The sequence below is a fragment of the Zonotrichia albicollis genome, chromosome 1 (assembly GCF_047830755.1).
Source record: "Zonotrichia albicollis isolate bZonAlb1 chromosome 1, bZonAlb1.hap1, whole genome shotgun sequence".
Lineage (NCBI taxonomy): Eukaryota > Metazoa > Chordata > Aves > Passeriformes > Passerellidae > Zonotrichia > Zonotrichia albicollis.
Window position 1 is genome coordinate 75,367,573 of NC_133819.1, and position 11,675 is coordinate 75,379,247.

Genomic DNA, 11,675 nt, shown 5'->3' on the forward strand with positions numbered 1-11,675 from the left:
TTTAAAGTTTGATGTCTAAGCACCGTTTTCATTAATTCATAAATAAAATAATGCTTCTTGAAATGTATGGACTGCTTTCTTTGACCAGTGTGAAAATTGTCCTCTTTCGGCAGTCATCTTCTCACTGTGTTTGCTGTATTTACATTGTCATCTTGATCAGTTGTTTGTTTTCCTTCTGTTTTTTTATAAAGGTTTGCATCTTGAGAGGGGCTGTCCTGGAAGCCAAATAGCTGAATCTTGTAGGATGCATCACCACATATCCTCATAGTAATATGTCCCCCCTGGATTCTGTTAAAAACATGCCATCTGATTTTCTGATGTACTGGGAGACTGAAAAAACACCACAGGAAAACAAACAAACCCCTCACACACGCATTGCAAAGGCTCTGAATTTTCTCACTGAGAGATCTGAAAGCACTGCATGTTTGCTCACCACACAGAAGATTTCTCAGTCTATTTTCACTAGCATCCATTATTTCTTCTTTTGAAGTTCATGCTGAGTTAAAAGACAGTTTTTTGTGCAAAAAGGCAATAATTAATAACATATTTGTATATGAGAAGAGAATTTTATTATCTTGAAACAAGCAATTAGATGGGAAGCAATGATAATGTCACACAGACAATACTAATGTGCATAAAAAGGAGAATGAACTAATCTTTCAGTGTCAAACACATCTCTGTTATTTTAATGTTGTACCCCATACACTTAAATATTAACACTATCATCATGCGAAGTTTATGTTCAATTTCAAGTATATACTTAAAATATCATATTTATTTAGTATGAATTTACCTATTATTTTTCCATGCTGCTTTGAAAAATATTCTGTAATATCATACACCAGTTTCAAAGAGTTGAAAGGATATCTTAATTTATAGCCTGAAGCTATACACACTTGATCATGTCAGTACAGCAGTCAGGAACCAATTTACCTGTCCTTTGAGAATTTTTGACATATCAAAATTTTCCCATTCAAAATGAGTACATAAAAATCAAAATCCCTAAAATAAAACCATAAGAGCTGACTAATCCTTCAGTCCATACCCAGTTTAATTTCACGTAATGTATCTTGCATAGGCAACAAAAACAACAACAACAACACACACTACTGACTGACTGTTTTAAAATATTTTTTTTTTAATCAGGTAATTTTCATTCATCATCCACTGGCTTTTAATTAGGATCTTTTAATACAAAAAAAAAACCCAAAACATCCCAAGTAAAGAAATATTATCACTGTTAGAGTCAGCTCTATTTGCTAAATCCCCAAATATTCACAGAGAAGGGTCATGGAAAATTGATTTCTCACCAGTAAGATGAGAATCCTGCATCTGAGTATGTGCTTTAAGGCAAATATTGAACTTGAGAAACATCACACACACACACACACACACACACACAAAAAAAAAAAAAAAAAAAAAAGAATCAGAGTATTATTAATTTCTCATCCAATTATTAAAAATCTGCTGTTACTCTACAGTTTTTGGAAGCCAAACTCATATCCTTGGATTTGTAATTCTAAAAAATGCATTCATTCTGAGAAAATGGGGGAAACTATACTATATATTCAATATTAGCAGACACTAATCCTGCTAAGAGTAAATCCTAAGCAAACAGTTCCTTAAGTATAAGAGAAAAAAAACCTTGTTATTTTCTACAAAAATGTGGACAACTCTTGGCAGTTATTTTCCTGTTTGCCCTGTGTTTATTATTTACATTTTGAACAATAGAATCTTATTGTTTATTAAAAATGAATTAGTGAACTCAAACCTTATGGCATCAGAAGAACACAACAGAATGAAACAGAAACTGTCAGAATAGAGCAAATCTGCCCTGAAGCCCTATTAATCTGAAGCTTTATGACTGCCTGCTGCTTGTGCTAAGATGTCAACAACTGAAGTGTTGTAGGTTTGGGATATTTTTAATCTCTAAATGCAACAACTATCAATCAGAGGAGAAATTACATTTGACTAAATGAGTGTGGTTCTCCTTTGGGGTAAAGGAAATGTGTCAGAATTATCACAGAGAGGCTGGCATAGCGTCTGGGCTGCATTAATTTATCTTGGAGGTCTTTAATGTCTCCAGAACAGTAGTTCACGCAGACCACATGCTTTTTCTGAAACACTGAGCAATTTCCCAGGAGACCTTGTTTTGCTCCACAGTACCACAAACTGTTTTAGGCAGCTTGACATAGACTGAGTTTTATCAGTGGTCTAATTTCTCTAGGATTTATATTCTCCTTAATGCCAGCATGGGTATTTGTCCTTGGGATAAATTGCACATAGGTGGAATTTTTAATAAAAAAAAATTCGTTAGGATTATAAATGGCACTGTGGTTAAAATTGCAGTGATAATACATATTTTAAAGCTAATCAGTAACATGTACAATATTATCAAATTCTTTTCTCACTCTCCCTGCATCCCTAACTTGAAAAAGGAACAAATTCAATTTAATCTTTTAAGAAGCTTGGCAGAAGGTATATAAACTGAAAGACAACAAGACAAATAATTTAGAATTGATAAAAGAGAAGAGAGTCTTGAAAAAAATCCCAGAGGTTGGTTTTGAAAGGGATGCAACTTATACTAGGGGAAATCTAGCAGCCCCTAGTAAGCTAGACTCCCACTGATTCTGGCCACAGGTCTGAAGGATAAACAATAATCTCATTTTTCCTGACATGAACGACCCTTTGGGTGCACTAGTTTTGCAGCTTAGCACAAGAAAATTAATGCTGCAATGCAAGTTCTTCAGACTCATGCAAATGAAATTCATTTAATTGAGTCCCCTTTTTAACAATCCTGTAACTGTTTTAATGTGCCATAAAACATTCATTTGCAAAATAAAGAGTAGCAGAGTGGTTCTTAGGGCTTAGATGCAGAAGAGAGTGCAGTTCCCCTCATACCTTCTCAGAGGGAAGAGGAAAAGGGCAGAGGTGTAAGAGGAAAGCAAGTGTTGAGGCAGGATTACACCAGGGATCTTGTTTGAAGGGACCAACAAAAGGGTGGCTGCTCCTTTTTTAATCACAGAATGACAGAATATTTTGAGTTGGAAGTGACACACAAGAATCACCAAATGCAGCTCTTAAGAGAATGGTCCATACAGGGATCAAACCCACAACCCTGGTGTGATTATCACCGTGCTCCAACAAACTCAGTAATCTCAGAGAAACTGAGCTAATCTTCCAGTCAGTGTGTGAGGAGAGGAATTGTGACAGGCAGTATGGTAAGATCAAGCCAGTGACTGTATCTGCGTATTTTATGGCAAAAGAATTGTTAGCGGTACACTGTATGAATGCTGAATGCACTAAGATTACAGTACAGGCATTTCTTTCATTCTGTTGAGTACTTACACTCTAAGCTTTGCTCAGAGTCATTTTCATAAACAACTGTATAAGGTTGGAAAATTACATTTACAACAGAAAATCAGCAAACCCTATGTCAAAACAATAAAATGACACAGCTGTATAAAAATGCTTTGTTATCTATTTGAACAGCTAAGAGTGCCTCAAACCTGCAGATTTCCTTAGTACAATACCCTCAGCTCTGCTTAACATGAGAGGGTAGAAGAGAATCACCATCAGATCACTAAATACATCAGTTTATCCTCAAGGCAATACTGTAACATTCATGCATATGATGAGAGTGATTTCTTAGTAGCAACTGGACAGCAATGAAGTTTGAAAATTTGTGCTGAAATTTGAGCAATAATAATTCTTAATAATTCTTTAGTGTTAATATTATTTGACCACAATATCTACAATCAAAATTAGAGACAGAGTGAGTTTCTAGAAATAACTAAGGCTATTAAAAATGTTATACTGTTATTTGTAAGAGATAGAAATTGTTTGTTAACAAAATGAAGAAAAATGTTGCCAGCACCTTAATTATTACAGCACATTACTTGGAGCTCGCATTGCTTATAGTCATAATTTAATGTTTTCAAGAAAAGTGGTTTGCTTTGTTTTAATTTATTTATTTAGTTTTTCATACTGCTACAGCACAGGTAGTTTTAATTCTAAATTTTCTTCTTTATTTTTTCAAAAACAAACTTTTAAATGGGATGTGCGCAACAAGTGAGGTCCAAAATGCTACCAGTTAGGTTCTGTGGTTCATCTTTTCAGAGTAATGACTTTGGATATATTTTATTTTAACTCCAGTAACTTCATGCGTTTTGCTCTTCGGGTGGGTGCATGCTTCTGGCCATTCTTTTAATTAAGTAAGAATATTTCCTAAAGACAGGAGGGCTCCATAGAGAAAGAAATGGGAAACTGGTAGGATTTGAATATATTTATGTGAGTGCTGTGATTTGAAACTTGACAAAATGTGCAAGTCAATGGGAATCTTTTATTATTACTTTACCTTCCTGACTAAACATTCGTTAGACCTGAATGCAGTGGTTAGAGCTGGGAAATACTGAATATCTCCAGACAAGATGGAAGACAGCTCAACAATGTCAAAGGTGCGCTCCATTTTTGCAGATGGTCTAAAGATGTATGAGGAAAACACACTCATTTAGGCACAGGTGGTACTTGTACTGGAAAAAGATAGCAGCAACAACAAAAACAAGGAAATCAACAAAAACTAGCAAACAAAGCCCCAAAAACCCCACTACCACTGCCAGCAAAAAAACCCAAAAAAACCAGAAAACAACACAAAAAACCAAAAAATGTAAATAATACTCCCCTTCCCACCAAAAAAAACACCACAATCAAACATAAAGATACAAAATAGATCCATAGGAAAAACTTCTGCTGTTCAACTGGTAGACAGTGCACTAAAGTTCTGCTGTTATGTCAAAGAGCAGAAGGCACACATTGCCTTCCCACTAACCAGGGCAAGGTGGCAACAATCTAGCTTTGAACAGGTTCCTGTTCAAAGTGGTCTGAAATCCATTATCATCTAGGGAAGATACAGCACACAAAGGGAAATTCTCCTCAGTTATATGACTGGGACAAGTAATTTCAGCAGTCTCATTTGTGCTGTTCTTTCCCATTCCTTCCACTCACACAAAGAGATCCATGACTATTTAAACTGCAAAAGGGAATCATAGAATGGTTTAGTTTGGAAAAGACCTCTGAGGTCATCAACCATTAACCCAGCACTGCCAAATCCACCACTAAACCATGCCCTTAAGCACAACATCTGTATAGATTAAATACCTACAGGGGTAGTGAATAATCTGCTTCCTGGGGCAGCCTGTTGCTGTGCTTGACAATTCTTTCCATTAAAATTTTTTCCCAATACTCAACCTAAACATACAGCCAATAATGTAAATCAATGTCTTACAGCATGCTTTCAAAGCATCTAGTATAATATGTTGCCAGGTCCTACAAAAGCCCATTATTCACCACAAAAATAGAAACAGGTAATGGTAAAGGCTGATTGTGACAAAACACTATTGGAGATTCACTCAAACACAAGTTAAAAAAAAAAAAAGCTGCATCTAAACTACATCTTGTATGTCTGCTACAGCAATTTGAATATTTTGCTGTTTAGAGGGACTCAGAAACAAAGTACTCCAGCACTCCATCTGGCCTCCATCCAAAGAGGATGCCTATTCAATGCAGGATGATATTTTGAAGCTTGAGTTTTTCTGTGCCTCCTAAAATAATTCATTCTTTGGGCAACCTATATTGCTTTTCACTAAGATGCTAATATCTTTTGGATTTTGAATAAATAAATTTGAATCTGAATAAATTTTGAATGCTGTATTAGACAACAAGATAACCAGATGATCAGGCTGCACATTTGGATACATTTATCTAATCTGTTTTCCTCTCATTTGCCTCTTCTTTTTATACTTATTGTAATCTATTCTCCCTCTTGTTTGTTTTTTGTTTTTATTTTTCCTATCCTTATACCTAACTTAAAGTGCTTGGAAAACAAAAACGGTACTGAATCCATGTCATGTAAAGACAATAAGTAAACAGAATATATAGCACTTTTATGTTCACCTTTACAAGCTCACCTGCTGCTGTGTGCACACTTACAGAATTTGGTAATGAGGTTTCTATTAACCTCTTGTAGTATCCAGAAGTTCAGTATAATTTTGCCAGTATTCCCTGTGATATTTGCAAAGAACACTTTAAATCACCTAGAGCCTCCCACAATGGGAACTCCTTTAAAAATTGAGCTCCTCTGTCTGGAGTAATATTTTTCAAAAATGCATGTATATTAGAGAAAAATTATTTCATGGAACTTGAGGCAACATATTTTTTCTAGTTAAAATAAATCACAATAAATCAATCAAAGCTTTATGAAAATAAAGTCCATTAAAGCAAGCACTCTGTAGTTAACAGTCCCATAAAAGAGAGTTTCGGGTTTTCATAATAAAAGAATAGAAATGTAAACATGAGAGCACATAATTAATTCTCTTGCCTCTCTTCTCCCATCAGAAAGCAATGCCAGAGTTGACTGAAAGAGAATTTTTGAAGTAGCTGGGAGTGACTTTAAAAAACAATCAAACAAAAATTAAGGTCAAAAAAGATAATAATAAAAAAACACTAGAGGAATAAACATGGTATTTTTGTTTTAATGCTTTGCTTATTTTCTACAAAAAAATATTTTAATATTAATATTTTATTTAATTAGCAAAATCTCAATCATCTGCATATCTCTTATGCATGCACATCTAGTAAAATCTGTCTATGAATTCACTAGAATTAACTGTTTTGACCAGGTCAAACTATTTAATAACACTGTTTTTTTCTCTCAGTATTGATACATTTCTATTATTTACATAGCTATCTTGTAATTCATCAATATGGCAAAGCCAAGCTCTGAGGTAAAACTGCCCCTGGTGTGTTTTAATAAATAACAACATGCTAAAATCTTTTTTCTTTACCTCTTTTTTGGCTGCACTTTCATTCTTCCCTCCCTATCATGATGAATAGGAACATACTTAGGTAAAAACCTGGGGAAATTATCTACCTTGGATAATTGGCATCATGGATCACAGTCTTTTCAGACCTCTGGGACCTAGAGGACAGGATTCATCTCACCTACCATAAGCAGTTGGAAGGTAGGCAAACAGTTGACTTTCTCAGCAAGGTTCCCTCCATAGTCTGTGAGAGTAAAGGAATCCAGATGAGGTTGCTTAGCAACTTGAATTTTCTTCAAATAGCTATCTTAAAATGGGATGAATTTTCCTCTGGAGACCTCCTTCTCCTTCCACTGATTATCCACGAAATAACTTCAAGTGGCTGTCTAACTTCTGGACCAGAGAAAGAGGTGGAATTAATTTCATCTCAAGATCCAATTACAGCACAATCAGAGTTCTGGTTGTGCTCCAAGGACTGTAGTGGAAGAAAACTCGAATATTGCAGCACAGAAGGTGAAGAATTTAATCTAGATAACCTCAAGTAAAAAGAATATATATTTCCCAAACTGGGGAAGCACAATGGCATGCTCTGAGAAGATTATGCATTTTTGCACTGTTTTACAGTCATAAAAGGAGAGCAATCCAGAGGAGGTTTGGGAATTCTCTGCACTGACAAAGATCATTGTTAATAGACTTATTTATCCCAATTTAAAAAGAATGAAAGCCAATTTATTCTGTTTTGGTTTCATTCTTTACCTTGTTGTATCAAGGGGCAAAACATCATCTGACAGTGTTTTGTTTCATTTTAAAGAAAGGTACTGCTTCTGCTTTTTACTATGTTTGAAACCAGCCTCTTCCTCAATGTTAGAAGCAAACAACTCTCCTCCCCTGATTTTCAGTAGCTTTTTGCAGCTGTCAAATGTCACACATTCTGAGCAAAGAATTTAGGCATGAAGTTTATGAAGAAATGACAGTTAAATAGTTAGCAGTTTGTCTTAATCAATTTCTGAATGCACATACAAAGCTCCTAAGGACTCTAGCTATAGAATTAAGGATGGAAATTTCATGTGGAGCTAAAATGCTTTCTAACTGCTCCTTAGCAAGTCACAAATATTGCAGCATTTATTTTCAGAAATTTTCACTCTGTCTATGGTTAGAAGGTGACGTTTACACTGCAGAGCATTTGACTTGTGTCTCTTCTGAACCACAAGCATTTCTACAGTTGTCCTGAAATGGTTGGGTGGAGTTATTTATTTTGTGTGTGTGTGGGTGGGTGTGGGTGTACACCTGCACAAGGGCTGGGAGCACTTTTGGATCAATGTGTGATGAGGGATTTGCTGTGGCAAATCTCATCACTAGAGACATGTTTCTCTAACAAGAAAGGTAAAGTGGTTTATGTCTGTCCATGTAAATGAAAGAGATTCTAAAAGGCATTTCATGCTTTGCTCATACACTTCTTTGTAGGTTTAGTCTTCTCTTCTGTAAGCAGTGCACATGGAGGTCCACTTTGTGCTGCAATGTATGCTCCTTTGTACTGCCCAGGAGAATTTCATATTTTTATCAATATTTAGAAAGCCTCATCTTTTTAATATTTAGAGGTGAGGGGATTTTTTTTTTGTTGAAATTGGACCTAGGTTATCCAAATCAAATTATTGCCTTGGCTTTATTTCTTGTACCAAAAGAATATATTACTTCCTTATTTCATCTCTGCAGATTAAGCTAATTTGTTTTACAAGAACACTTTGAGAAATTGTATTGCTGTTGCAATTAAGTGGTTAATTACTGTAGAAATGCCAATAAATTTTCCATTCAATGTGATTTTTCAAATTTCTGCTAAATGAGAAGTCTTATCCCCAAGCATGACAGTTTCAAAGTATTTGCAGAATAAGACACAAACAATATCTAGATCAGGTCAATCAAAGCAAAGTTAATAATTTTGAAAGATTTAATTTCAGGCAGAAATCCTGTGATCACAGTTTTGCCTTCAAAGCATGGATAAAGAAAATGAAATAAAAAGCAACCAAGATTTGTCAATACTTTCAGTGAAAGAGCATTTCCAAGAAAAAAAATTGTATTAAAGACTGTGACCAGGATTACTTACCCATGCAAAAATTCATTATATAAGACTGAAAAATAATTTTCTAAGTCAGTTTATAAAAGAATTGTGACTGGAAATTCAGCTTGACACTCATTCTTTCATGTACACAGCTTTTTTTTCACTTTCTCTTCATGTATTTGTACCTTCCATCTAATACTTGTCAATTTTATTTTAGTATACTGCATTTTACTTTTTGTGCATGTAATGAATCATTCTTCTATGGTCATTTTGGCAGATTGATAGAAAATCTGAACAGTTCAATTTTTATACATAGTTAGATTGGGTTTATGTACTTTCAAAATCTTCACCAGCTTTAAACTGATTGAATGTTTGGAGAACATGAGGGCTTTGCTGCTATAAAATGTGGTCTGGTGTTTTACAACTTCTGTTCAGCAGAACCTAACCCAGATTTATCTAATTTTAATATTTCAAAACAGCATTTAGGCAGACTGAGGAAAAAAAAGCAAGATAGGAGTGATCAATACCATTGATTTATAGATGATAAAAAAAAAGAAAAAATAAATTTGAAACTATTAGGTATTTATATGAATTTTTTTAATGTATTTAACCTACAAAATCAAAGCAACTGTCAAGGTAACTAATTCTTGGATCTTGACTTACTGAGATAAACAAAGTTTCTCATGGAAATAAATGGACAAGAGGTTCATGTATGTAAATACGTATCTGCATGGCAAATAAATAATTTAGTGCCAAATATCTAAATAAATTATTGGGTTTTTAAAAAGCTGGGGGAAAAAAATCACATTTCAAGATTTAATTTACCTTAAAATGCTGTAAAGAGAAAATACTTATTAGGCTATAAAACTGATTACTGCACACGTTCTTAACTAAAGCTTTTACTACTGTATTTCTCAAATCAGAAGTACAAGTGACCCTGGAGATATCACAGCCAAACCCAATGATCTGTGTGACACAGATTGCTTTATACATATGTTTTTACTTCATTGTTTTTAAAAACAGCTCAGAGTTTAACGATGTCTACTTGTTTTTATCTTGTTTTGGTCTTGATATGGGTTCCTTCCCACTTTCATGCCTTCCCTCCTCTCATGTCTTTTTTGGGAACTTGGAGTCATATACAGAAATATAACTCCACTTCAAACAAGACAGAGTGGCTGTTCCTTGCATAATTTTATCAAAGGAAGAGGCTCAATTACGGGAAATAGAAGATTTCTTATTCTCTCTTATGTTCTATCCTTTGGATAGTATATACATAGGCTGGGGGCAGCCAAAATCTCATGCTGATTTAGCAATAGTTGGGAGGAAATTGTTAAAAGCAGAAGAATGGTGAGGAGGAGGAGGATATAGATTCTCTCAGGTGCAACTGGGAATGCCAAGGCCTAGAGAATAACAGTGTGGGAAACCTCACATATTACGCCTACTGCTGTTTGTCCTCTGCCTGTTTTGAGAAGAATCCCAGTGTGGAGATGATGTAGGTGTTTTGAGAGACTCAAAGGCATTCTCACAGACATGTTTGAGCTCCTTGTCTTGGGAGAAAGAAACCCAAAGCTAAAGAGGTTTCAGGATGTTGGTAAACCACACATGCACAGGCCCTTCATAAGTGTGTGCAAACAACAGGCTTACTGCTCACTAGGATGAGCTGAGCCCGATGGTGGCTGTGTTCTGACTTGGATGTCACCATCCAGGTGATTTAGATCATCTAGTTAGGGAGTAAAGAAATAAATTTACTCTGTGTTTCAGCTGTGATTTTGTGGTTGTTCCAGCTGCCTGCCTGTGTTGACTCACACAGTAATGTTCCAGCAATCTTTCTAAGTCATACACTTGATCATATTTTTTAACAAATGGATCATTTAAAGACTTTCAAAGAAAAATAGAAGAAAGCTGGGAGAAAAGCTGGAAAAGAAGATAATAGCATTCTTCTGAATAGATTGACTAAGTAAAAATACAGATTTTTTTATGACTAGTTTTTAAACAAGTGGTAGTCATTCAATCCAGTTTCTTTATGTTTCATAATCTTAAAGTCTCTGGTGAAAATTAGCAAAGCTGACGTTACAAAATTTTTGGCATTGTTCTTGTGAATCTCTGGAAGCCTTTATTTATCTATATGTTTCTTGATTGCACTATTCTGTTCATCACTGTTCTTTTTTGTCGTCACACAGTCTCTTATTTGAGAAAGATTAAATACATATTTAAGATTTATGACAAAGGAAAAAACTCATATTGAAGTGGCATAATTAAGAGAAGCTTTTACTACTAAACTGCAGGCCAAGTTTTCCTTACAGATCCTAGGACATGTGGGAACAGAGATTTGTGAAAATTCAGGTCTGCCCTGGCTTTTCAGAAGTATTGGAAGAGATGAAATAGCAGGCCCACCAGCAGACCTAGACGTCATATTCTGACTAAATATAGATGGAAAAACCTAGGGATAAAAATAGATCATTACTCTCACCTTCTGAAGTTTTATTTGCACTTAGTTCTGCTTAAACAAGTTAAGTGTAAATATGTCAGGAAAAGAAAAACTGATGGGAAAAAGTGATTGAACTCAGGATGATTTAACATGGCAACCAGCCCAACTCTGTGTGCTCTTCTGAGTGATCTTAACCTCTGTGAAACAAGGAAATGTTTAGAATTTCAATGAAGATTAGGTATGTAATCACTGCTTCCTGCTTCCCATGGATGCTAGCAGACAAATCTTTGTGAAGGTAAAGAAAGAAAGATGAATAGCGGTGAAAAGAGAAGAGGCCTGATTCCAAGAGACTTCATAAAACATAAAACTGAAG

At 35.0% G+C, this 11,675-nt stretch overlaps 1 long non-coding RNA gene across 2 annotated transcripts in view; it reads right to left on the bottom strand.

Annotated features, from left to right (window-relative positions):
* The window catches only part of LOC113458573 (uncharacterized), a 30,182-nt gene extending 22,982 nt beyond the window's left edge, over window positions 1-7,200 (bottom strand). For both annotated transcript variants that reach the window (XR_003378938.2, XR_003378937.2), the window contains exon 1: window positions 7,004-7,200. This is a non-coding gene — a long non-coding RNA (uncharacterized LOC113458573). The remainder of the gene's footprint in view (window positions 1-7,003) is intronic.
* Window positions 7,201-11,675: the final 4,475 nt, after the last annotated feature.